The sequence below is a fragment of the Oryzias latipes genome, chromosome 1 (genome assembly GCF_002234675.1).
Source record: "Oryzias latipes chromosome 1, ASM223467v1".
NCBI lineage: Eukaryota > Metazoa > Chordata > Actinopteri > Beloniformes > Adrianichthyidae > Oryzias > Oryzias latipes.
Genome location: NC_019859.2, coordinates 37519657 through 37532112, shown reverse-complemented (window position 1 = coordinate 37532112; position 12456 = coordinate 37519657). Strand labels below are relative to the sequence as shown.

At 42.1% G+C, this 12456-nt stretch overlaps 1 protein-coding gene across 3 annotated transcripts in view; it reads left to right on the top strand.

Moving 5' to 3' along the window:
• The first annotated feature begins 3312 nt into the window (after window positions 1-3312).
• The window catches only part of tmod1 (tropomodulin 1), a 113535-nt gene continuing 104391 nt past the window's right edge, over window positions 3313-12456 (top strand). For 2 of the 3 annotated variants that reach the window (XM_023952021.1, XM_023952050.1), the window contains exon 1: window positions 3313-3568. The gene's annotated coding sequence lies outside the window, so the exon portion shown is untranslated. The remainder of the gene's footprint in view (window positions 3569-12456) is intronic. The other variant, XM_023952078.1, reaches the window with a different exon arrangement.

Here is a 12456-nt window from a genome sequence, read left to right as displayed (position 1 = left end):
TTTTATAAGTTGTACATATACACATCACAATGTAATTGGAAAGAAGATCAGAAACACGAGCTTTTACTTTATTTTTCTCCAAGCAGAATATTTTGCTGATGATGCAGACGTATTACTTTTTTGATGGGCATATAATCTTCATACGCTGTCATTGAAATTTAAAGTATAGCGCTCTCTTTTGTTCTCCACGCGTTTCCATGGTGACTCGGGATATCGGCGATCCATTGAGAATGTCTTTATGTACCTGCTGTGCACGTGCATTAACCCAGGGTTACCAAGTGGAGCGTCATTACGCTAACTCGTATCCTGTCTTTTGAAACCGACATACCCAGAGTAAGCAAGTTCAGGCGGATTTCAGCCAGAGTTCAGGGTTAAAGTCAGGGTAGTTTAAAAGGGCCTTCTGGAATACCCCCTTGTTTGAAAGGCAGCAGGCTGAAGCTTGCCTTATTGAAGGCTGCCTCATAAGAAAAACTCAACCATTCTATCAAACCGTTATGGAGCCCGTGTCCTGACATTAAAAAACTAAAATATATCTCGTTCCCACAGATTAATATCTTGTTCCCACAAATTAATATCGTGTTTACATGAAATAATATTCCGTTCCCTAGAAATAATTAAGTTGTGCGAACGAAGTAATTATTTACGTCACAAGTCATTCATAAACACGGATTGCTGCTTCGCCTACCGGACATACCTCCTAGCTTAATAAATACGGATGTGAACAATAGTTGGATTTAGAGCAGACCTTCACATTTATGTCTGTGTGTCTCATTACATTACATTGAAAACACGGAGGATGTTTAGAGATCAGATTAATTTATTTTAAAAAGCTCTACAAAAGCATGACACTCCGTAGCAGTCACTTAACATCCGAAGGCTAGTAGGCTACATGCTACGTATCCCATCATGCATCATGTATCACGACCAGCCAATCATTTGTCTCGTTGTTACACAACAGTTATAGGAACACAGTGATTGGTCGATATGCATTATGTGGAAAACGTGATGCAGCCAGGTGCCCGAAGACAAGCTAAAGAGCTCTGTGGCGGAGCTAGGAGCTGTGTCCGGAGAATCGCTGCGGTGAAACAGCACGCTTGGGCATCCTAAATCTTATGATATTTTTCTTATATTCATTGAGACAATAATAAATTGATCATTCTTGTTTTTCTTTTTTCCTTTCTTGAACGAATATGGGTCACAGAGACACGGAAGTTACCGCTGAAAGCGCCTTTTGCGGCCGGATGGAGAGCATATCCGTGTTTATGAATGACTCATGATGTGCGAAAAACATATTAATTTGTGTGAACAAGAAATATTTTATTTTTTTAATGTCAGGACACGGGCTCAGTAAACCGTCTATAGTCAGTGGCGGTTTTTGATATGGGCGATGTGGGCGGTCGCCCAGGGCGGCACTTCGTGGGGGGCGGCATTTGGCGTGCCCGATGCGTGCCCGATGCGTGCCCGATGCGTGCCCGATGCGTGCCCGATGCGTGCCCGATGCGATATGTGCATTACGCACATATAGTGTTGTGCTACGATAGATGTCAACGATATTCAAAGAGGAAACTTGCAGCTTTTAATTTGAAATTGCTTCAGCTGCCGACACTCAACCCTTTTTTTTTGATACATCAGACTGTTAAGAATGTCTTCATCCTATTTGCTATTCACACTTATGGTGCAAAAAAAAAAAAGAAAAAAAAAAAAAAAAAAAAAAGATGAAATAACTCAGAGTGAAACAACGTAAAACAGGCACATGAAAAGGAATTGGGCAGAACAAACATTCGTGCTCAACCAAATTTCGACAAAAGCAGGCAATGGGGATTATTTCCCACAATTCCTTGCTCTGACACGGCAGACACGACACGCACGTGACCACCGCCTTCTGCTGCAAGACATTTGCGGCCACACCTCTTTGCGGCAGTCTTTGGAACATAAGTCAAAAAACTCGAGAGGGGGGCGCAACTCACCGGTGGCTGGCTGAATCACACTAACAGGTGTGAGGGGAGTCTTTTTCTATCTGACAATCAACTCTGGGCCGCAGCTGCGCCTCCCGTCATAGAGACGGAGCCGCGTGTGTCAGAGGGAAGGGGAGGGGGAGGGGGGATGAGCGCAGACCATTTTTTATGGATTGAGGTTTTTTGGAGGATTTCTACTGTTGGTGTTGCACAAATTTAGGGAAATGCCAAATATTTTTTGAATAATCCCACTGATGAGTTCTATGATTTAGTCTTTAATGTTTTATAAGACCTAAACATATTAATCACAATAAGTTTTTTTTTTAGATCTAATCCCTCTGATATGTTTCACAAAGACACACACAGGACGTCACACATTAAGAAATTATTGCTAAAAATGAAGCAGGAGTCCAGCTCTAAAAAAAGTGCTCTAAAAAATGATAAAAGAGCAAAAAAAACGGAATTATTTGATTTGTAATTTCTTATTAATATTTCCAGGCTTTCTTTGTTTTGTTCAGAAGCATGTTCATATTTGTATAATTTTGACAGAATATATTTCTATGGAGAGCAAAATATTACAAGTTATTTAAGGTTTAACTTGAGTTATTCTGGATTAATGTTCCTGTTTTTATTCATATTTATGTTCAAAAAGTTCAGTTTAAAAGGTTTAAAAGTTTAGCTTTAGTGTGTTCAGTAAATGTTTATCTTCTTCGGCCCAAAACCTTAAGCGTGTTTTTAACTTAGGCCCCCTGTGTGACTGAGTTTGACCCCCCTGTAATACGAGTCTAGAAAAGTCATGCATTTTTTTTGTAAAATGGCTAAATAGAAGATAAGGAACACAACAGGATGTTGTTGTCAAATTTTGTATGTGTGCTGGGGGGGGGGGGGGGGGGGGGGGGGGCTGGTGGGGTTACTCGCCCAAGGAGTAAGTCAGTGTAGAACCGCCACTGTCTATAGTAAAAGTAATTTAACATTCATGATTGTGTTCATCAATATACAAAAATTATAATAATAATTATAACATGTGGTTATCATTTTCATATAATTTCTATTCATAAACGCTTGTATTTATTCTTGTTTAATGTCGCACATTGGTTCCAACCTAAGACTGTTCTAGATACTTGTTCTTCACGGGAAATAGAACATTTAAACTTTCTCTTTCAGCTGAACTGTGAATCTCTGCAGAGCAACATGAACATCAGTGAGGTTCTGGTTCCATCCGGTTCCTGCTCAGGAACAGCCTCACATGTTAAAGTTAATTTCTCTTTCGTTGCGTTCTAATCCCCTGTCCGATAATGGGCGTGACACCGTTTATGGCGTCATAAGTGTCAGGGCAGCCGCGCGGGGGGGGCAGGGTCTCCTCCGTTTACTTTGCCTTTTGAGGGAGATGAGATTCAGCTCGCGAGCCCTGGGAGGACACGGGGTTGAGCGCGAGCGCTGAACGGAGTCGGACCGAACCTCCGGTCAGTGGTTCCTGCTGCGGACTTCTGCAGGAACCCGAACTTTCGGACCTTTTGCGGGACGGACCTCTGCGGCTCCGACGGAAACCATATGTGGTCAAAGTATTCGCTGCTGTCACCCCGCGCGCCGACCGCCTAAAAATAGCACCGGAGGTACGTACGGGGGGGGGGGGGGGGGGGGTCACGTCTAACAGAGAGAACTTCTCATAAAGATCATGTCCCGGGAGGAAAGGAGCGTCAAAGAGGCTCCCGTCTGGTGTTTAGAAGGTCCACGGTTCCGTTACCGTGACATGTAACCAAAGGACAAACAAAACTAAAAATAGAATTTAAATTTAAAAAAACTTCAGCATGGACTGACAGACATGATGAATGCAGCCTCATCAGAAAACAAACCAGGGAACTGAACTGATAGAATGGTTTTCTATGTGCTAAAGGGCTCAGAGGTAAATGACACCCCAAACTCTCATCATAGCCAGACCCCCCCCCCCCCCACACACACACACACACAATGGTCACCGTGGAGTCCAGCATCTGATGCTTCATTGTCATCAGAAACAGCTGATGTGCAGCTTTCAGCCTCCACCCAAAGTTCAGCTCTGCTGAGAGATTGTCTCAGAGAAACCTTTGGACTTTCTTCTGGAGGAAGGTAGAACCAGAACCGAACAAGGCTTTAGCTTCTTCAACACATCCTGAAGTTCATTGAGGTGCATGAAGTTCTAAACTGATGCTTTCTTGCTCCTCAAATGACCCAATAAGGGTTCTACTCTCTAATCCCAGTTAGAACCTGCTGCTGGATTACAAGAACCTGTGTTTTTATCTTTAGAAGTGATCAAAGTACAAACATGGTAAAAGATTGTGTGTTCCAGAACTTTATGGGTTCTGTTCCACATTTGCTGCAGTGAGAATCTTTGACGGAGTGGAACCTCTGCTCTTTGGTTTTAGAAAAACAGCAGAAGCTTGATGTCCCTTGGAGGTTTCATAGTAAATCCCAGCAGACAGATCTAAAACAAACTTCTTCCATTGTTGTTAACCCTTGTGCTATCCTAGGCACTTTAACGTTGGGAGGTGGGTCATCTAGACCCACTAGACAGTGCGCTGAACCTTTTTTCATTAGTGATTTGTGATCTTCACTGGTGTCCATGGATTACATGAAATCTTTCCACCTTTATCCACCTTTGTCATGGTGGGGAGAACACCTCAATGGAAGGGGGGGGGGGTCATCTAAGATAGCACAAGGGCTAAAGAAGCACAAGGAGGGAATCAATTTTGCTGGTGTTACTATTGACAAATGCAGACTACTGTAACCATCCTGGGCCAGGTGAATGCTGGACTCTGATTGGCTGCAATAACCTTATTGGTGTCAATTAACCTCATTGATTGATGCAGAGAAAATACGTGTTTATAGATCCCTTTATTCTGAAATTTTGACAGAAATAGTTTGTTTGTTGATCACATTTATGGATCAGAGTTCATTTCTTCCATCAAAGCGATCTAGGAAACGACTGATGCACTGTGTTTCTTTGAAACCAACTTAATCTTCATCATCTGGACAAAAACAAGCGGGAAGAGGAGAACTTTCCTCTGAAATGAAGCTTTGGGTCCCTGAAGGTGACGTTTAGCAGATAAACCGCTTTCCTCTGCTGGTTAGTCCTCATCCAGCAGCAGAGCCAGAGGCTGCTTCTGGAGCCGTTACCGTGACAACGCAGCATATCAAATAGTCTGCTTTTTCTGAAAAACGATTTAAACATAAAAAATCACACAATTAAAGTACTAGTAATCAACTTCGTAGGTGACAGTGGCATAGGTGGGAAAATGCCGTTCAACATGTCCATTATCAGATATGAATGACTTTCTGTGTAACTTTGGATTTGTTTGTATGTAGCTTTTGATTTCTAACTCATACAATACATTGGTGTGTGGGGAAAGTTTAGGATCAGCTTAAAGTGAATGAAAATAGTTTTAAACTGGTGTTTAGTAAACTTGAAAGAAATATTGAAAACATGAAAATCTTTTTTTCAAATTTAGATATCTCGTTTTTTCAATTTCTTATGCTTTCAGTCTCAGTTTTCAGTTTCAATTCAGACTTTTCAAGTTTTTACCGCTGAACCTAATTTTATATGAGGGAGGGGCTTTGAGTTCATTTGCTACCAGGACATGATTCTCTAAGAGGTGATGGGGATTTTAGCTCCAAAACAGCTCTATATTATATTATCATATAATCCTTTTTATCTCAGACAGACATGAACATTTACAAGCTTTTCTCTCTTGTTTAAACCCTCTTAGTTCAGACCTTGATAGACAAATAAATCCATTTTCTTAGAAAACAAGGACCTGATTGTGTCAAACAGGGGTGCTCATTACATCACAAGATCAGGGGGGTATTCCAGAGAGCAGGTTATGCTAGCTCCCACGGTAGGTTTGAGGCTAAAGAAGTGTACAACCACTGTTTTCAGTTCCAGAAATGAAGGTATGTTTCAGGGTACGCTTACTTGCCTAGCAACTAATGCTCTGAACATAACCTGGTCTGGAGCAGGTTTAGTTGAAGGTTAGTTTGTTTTCAGAGAGGTGAAGCAGCATGGCGTGTCCATTTGAAGATGATTTAGTGGATGAAGAAGCTCAGATAATACTTTTTCCACCGTGAGAGGGTGATAAGACCACATATGGATGTTGGAAAGATAAACTTTATACTTTGATCTAACTTCATTATTTGCTTCAGTTAAGATAAATCTTTTTTTTTTTAGTTCAGTTTAGTTAGCTTAAAAATAACACGTAGTTATCAGACAGTTATTTTACTTTCATTTACTTTCAACTTTGGTTCTGCTGTTAGATCGGCACCGCAAGGGATTGTGGGATACCATTCCCTTTGCCTGTCTGGATGGACTTTGGTACAAGTGTAGGTTTTTGTCTAAATGTGTTTTGTTGTTTAGCTGTTTTACTGTGTTTTGCCGAATTATTTTGTCCTACTATGCTTAAGTCTGCACCATGAATGAGAGGGAGGGAGAGGATAATGAGTTTATATAGTACCCCTACTATGAAATGCTGTAATGTCAGAAAATTGGTCAATGAAAGTATGCATTCTGTGTATATTGTTTCCTTCTTTTTATTGTTATAAAAATGAGCATATCTGCCGGCTCAAACTTAGACATATGAGAGGTCAAGAATTATAATAAATTAAGATGGAAAAAAGATTAATTGAATTGGAGTAAAATGACATTTAGTTAGATAAAAATGTAAATGTAAATTTGAGTTGTATAAAAACTAATTAAGTTTTATAGACATAAGAAATTGCAGCCATATTACTTTTTTGATGGATGTATAATCTTCGTACGCCGTCATTAAAATCTCAGACTCCGTCTCACTGAAGTATAGCGCTCTCTTTTTTTCTCCACGCGTTTCCATGGTGACTCCAGAAATCGGCGCTCCATTGAGAATGTATTGGATTCTGCCAAAAATTGAAAGGGCGTAAAGACAACTAAGCGGGCGTATTTAGAAACTGAGTGAGTGAACCTTAAAACTCTGATGGCGCAATTCTAACCAAGCAACCCCGTATTTTACAACTGAACGGCTGAAATCCTAACTGAGCAGTGATCTTGTGCGGTCAATTCTCTTTTGCGCCCTCACCTGGACTTACGCTCAGTGTTAAGGGGGCGTTTTTGTCACTTGGGGGCAGTATTCAGGGATGTGTTTGTCACTTAGGGGCAGGAACCTTTCTGGTTGATCTGTCGAGCAGGGGGGTAGGACTTTCATTTTGAGGCTTTAATAGAAAATGAATGGCGGCTGTAACGTGGATTAAAAGCATTAAAATGGTAACAAATGCAGTGAATTTCACATGAGAAAAACTTACAGCACAAAAAAACCCGCTGCACTTTCTTACCTTGGTTTTGGGTCGTTGGTTAATGTTCTAATCCACGTTGCATCCACCGTTTTTTTTATGAATGCCTCTAACAGGGGGGGCGCTTTGACACAAAGTTTGACACAAAGAGCCGACATTTCTAACTGTGATAGTCAAAGAGCCACACCACACACTGACCTGCCAGACACACACACAAACACACAATTAAAGCCATGTTATTTCCCATAACCCCCTCCTTTCCTTTCAATACAACAGCGCTGGATTAAACGGCGCAGTTTCAGTTTTGAGTGTTTTTTTCTGTATTTAACGTTAACACATACCGGTGAAACGTTTATGCTGGTATTTGTTTAAAAAAGGCAGCGAGCGCAAAACTGAGTTGGTTGTGATTTATTTTGTCAGTGATCAATCAGAAGTCCTCATCTTCTGTATCTGGAACAGCTGGACTACATTTCTATCAAACACGCCGGCTCCCCTTTCCTCATCATCAGAGTCCGTCTCTTTGCCGTGCGGCTCCAAACAACAGTGAAAGCAGACGCCTCAGGCCAAGTTTAAGTCCTGCAGTCCCAAAGTGTGGCGTAACTCGCCGACGCTGCGTCCCGGTAAGGGGGGGAGGATGATCAGCTTTCCACTGTCATCTGCTGGAAGTTGCAGCGCTCAGCCTCCAGTCGATCTTCCAATACAGGCAACCTCCTTTTCCGCGGAAACTCAGCTGCTGCTGCGTCTTCTTGTCTTGTCCGAGTTGGTTTGCCAGCGTCTTCACTTGCGAACCACGGATTCATTATTTTAAATTATCTGGCTGAGGTTCGGTAAAGTTAGAAAGATCCTCACAGATTCAGACTTCCTGCTTCAATAAGTCTTCTGATCAACGTTCAAATGTGTCAGCAAGTCTCTCAATCCTTTTGTATTAACACGGAGAGTGAACTGCAAATGCATTTCTAAAGAAAAAAGATCATTTTCTTGCCTTTTAATCAGAATTGTTCGCTTCAAGCTGTTAATGCAGACATGCAGCAGGCGGCTGTCAAGGGACCGTCAACAAAGTGCAACCTCTGTGAACTGTGAAACACCACTGTGTAAAAATCAATAACCTCACAAAAAATTCATAAAATTATTATAAAGCATAGTCTTGTTACAATACATATTTTGTAAGAAAGTCCATCTTTATTTTATCTTGTTGCATATACTTTGTCAAATTTTAATACATATGAATCATGACTAAAGTTATCAGTAACTTGACATGACCTTATTGTCATACTAAAATAAAGAATATGTCAATAGTTCACTTTGTTTATTTATAGAAATTTTTCATATTTACAAATGGATCCGATTTGGTCAAAAATCCTCAATAGCTCTGAAGATGCTAGATTTTTTTTACATAATCTTTATTGTAGTAGGAAAATAAGGTCATGATTAGTCAGTTCAGTAGGTTTTGTGACAGTAACTACAGCATCTTCAAAGCTATTGAGCATTTCTGACCAAATCTGATCAATATTTTAATATGAAAAATTCCTAACAATAAACAACGTGAATTATGACATAATCTTTATTGCAGTAGGACAATAAGGTCATGATTAGTCAGTACAGGAGGTTTGGTGACAGAAGCTTTAGGATATTCAGAGCTATTGTGCATTTATGTTATGACTCATATCTCTGTTACATTTTAACTATAAATAATAAAATAGAGATTGACTTTCTAACAAAATTTAGTATAATAATAATAATAATGTAGCATGACTATGCTGACGAGTTTTCATTACCAGTTTATATAAATATAGACATGCATTCACTTTTTAAAAGTTTACTGATTTTTACAGAATGATGTTTCACAGGGTACGCACTTTATTGACGGTCCCTTGGCAGCCGGCTCGCTGCTCCGTTTGCATTCACAGCTTAAAACGAACAATTCTGATTAAAAGGCAATAAAAACTGTCTTTTTTCTTAAAAAATGCTTTTGTAGTTCAATCTTTGTGTTAATACAAAATGATTGAGATACTTCCTGACACATTTTAACGTTTATCAGAAGAGTTATTGAAGCAGGAAGTCCGAATCTGTGAAGATCTAATTTAACCGAACTGCAGCTGCTCTATTCCCGTGTTCCTCCGCGTAGCTGATAGCTTGCAGTTTAAACTGTGCCTCATAATCGTGTCTTTTTGCATTTCCAGGGTCCAAAACAAGGTTGTTCTGCATTATGCTCATAACTGCACCTTTGTACTATTGGGGGGGGGGTCTTCTTTCATGTCCTCTCCTCTCTCCGTACCGTCATCATGCTGTCCTCTCCTAGATCCTCTTTACCGAAGTCACACAACAACACATAAGGGCCGCTCTGTACATTTTGGAGAAAAAAGTAAGACTTTCACCTTATGGTTGTGAAAGTACTGTACATAGAAAATATGATAAAAGGCAGAGAGCTGCATGCAGCTCAAAAACCGCCTGTTAGCCCCCCTGCTCTGAGAAATGACAGTCCCGCCCCTCTGCCTCGCCGATAAGACATGCAAATTTCGGCCAATCAGATCAACCAGAAAGGTTCCTGCCCCACAAGTGACAAAAAACGCCCCCTTAACACTGAGCGTAAATCCACATGAGCGCGCAAAAAGGAATTGACCGTGCAAGATCATTGCTCAGTTAGGATTGCGCCAGCGCGGTTGTAAGGTTCACTCACTCAGTTCCTAAATACGCCCACTTAGTTGTCTTTTTGCCCTTTCAATTTTTGACAGATCTGTAATTCCATAGAATGTCTTTATGTACCTGCTGTGCACGTGCATTAACCCAGGGTTATCAAGTTGAGTGTAATTACGCTAACTCTTTTGGAACTGACACCCAGAGTAAGCAAGTTCAGGCGGATTTCAGCCAGAGTTCAGGGTTAAAGTCAGGCTAGTTTAAACATGCTTCCTGGAATACCCCCCTGAGAAGAGGGAACAAGTTCCACAAACCAGCTCTGCAGTCACAAAGGCCGCATTTACACTGCAGGTCTTGATGCTCATATCCGATTTTCTGACTATATCCGATTTTTTTGACGACCCGCTTACATCATCTTTTGAAAGTGACCCGTATCTGATTTTTGCATTTACACTATACAATGCTGAAACTATCAAACATAGACGTTCTGAGGACTATGTAGCAGTATTTCCGCACTCCGCGGACCTCTTTCGGACTTTTATAATTGCGGTTGTCATGGAGGCAAGGCGGCGACGGAAGGAGGCGTTGCCTTGGGCGCTCCAGAGGGGATGCACGGGGGAGTAAAAAGGGGGGCTGCTCGGCCGTCTTATGTGCTCTCTCTGAGTTTTGAATGAGGAAGTGTTTGCAGACGTGCTGTACTAACAGTTCGATCCAAGTGTTGAACCTTTCCTGCGCGATGACTTCTCTTTTCTGACCGTAGTCAGAAACACACGGGAGATTTCCTCGGGGTTCTCTTTTCCGTTCTGAACCCTCAGCCTCCAGAGTGGGTTAAGAAAGACTCCAAAACTTTTGGGCGAGACACCTTATTTTTAATTTACGGTTCGCCGACACTCCCCCGCTCCGCACTCACACCCACTTTCTCTCCTTACACACACACGCAAGCACGCGCGCGCTCACACACACGGTCCCCATCATACACGCCCCCCAAAGAAATAAACAGCTTCTAGCCCAGGGGTCGGGAACCTTTTTGGCCGAGAGAGCCATAAACGCCACATATTTTTAAATGTAATTTCGAAAGAGCCATACAATAATGTAGCATCCCTTTCCCAACTGAGGCACGGAGACTTAACCTCTTTTAAGGTTCTTTATTCTGGTTACTGTAGACCGCAACAAACGCCGTACAATTAATTCAGCAACTCCTGAATCTCTCCCGCCGACACGAGAGCGCTTCTCCCAACTTTATATTCCCCTGCTCCCGCTGCAGCCCTCCCCTTTCCCTTATTCGGCCCATAGCTGAACCCCATTGGTCCAAACTACCTAACAACAGGCTGAGCGACAGAACTGAGAGCCAATCAGATCTCTGCTTGATCGATGCGTTCCATGAACTCCAGAACTTTTAACGTGGCCCGACAGTCGTCCAACTCAGTCCGCGACAATATGTTTAAAACTAAATTACAAGTGAATGGGTGCATTTGATGTAATTTCAACATTTTTAAAGTACAATAAGTCTGTGGATTCTTTTTAATATTGTTATTCTGTTGCTAATAAATGATGAGTATTTCTCGTGGTAGTTCTGCTGATGGTCTAGTCTGGTTGATACGTGGTGAGTTTCTGCTTCATGCAGGCGTTGAGACTTGAGACGTGGTCGTAGGTCTGAATGTTTTGTAGATGTGAGACAGACTGCTCACATGCAGACGGGGAGTCAAACACACACTCACACGCTGCAGTGAGTGACGGGCAGCGGGCTTTACGTTTTTACAATCCCTGCGCGATTCACCTGCAGCCTGTCCCCACAACCCCTCACCCCCACCCTCTGCTTTCTCCCTCACACATCCCGTCTCCGCATCTGCGCGCTCTTTCTCAGAGACGGGAGCGCACAGTTTTAGGCACGGCAATTCACAGGTTTCTGGCTGGTACAAACTCTGTGAATTAATAGACAATTTTAAACTTATACTAGTGCTGGCGCAGATTTGTCTCTCTAAGCACTGCTACTACTGCGCGCCTCTGGCATCGCATCGCGCACGAGAAGGACTGGTCTAATGGAAAAAAAAAAATTAGAATCAAAGATTTGTCTGCGAGCCACATGTGACCAACAAAAGAGCCATATATGGCTCGCGAGCCATAGGTTCCCGACCCCTGTTCTAGCCTGTTCCAGAGCAACTGTGTCCCGCTTCATTAGTTACCGTTTGCGTCCGTACCGGACATAACAGCAGTTTCCGACTACGGTCTGAAGCCTGAGGCTGAAAGGTAACAGCTGATGGGGCTCCAGCTGTCCTCCAACAGTAACATCAGCACAAAAAGCACCTTAATAAGTCATGTGATCTCAGTTGGTGGTGTCCTGAGTTGACGTCACTGACGTACGACTCACAATCATTTACTGGGGAATATCCGATTTGTCTGCTTACATGGCACACGCAAATGCACGTATCCGATTCGTTTCCGATTTATTTCCACATATGAGAGAAGCCTGTATCCGATCTGAGAAAAACGGAATCCATGTGCTTTTGTCCTGCTTACACGTTCACCGGTCATATCTGATCTGTGCCACATCAGAGGAAAAAATCGGAATTGGGTC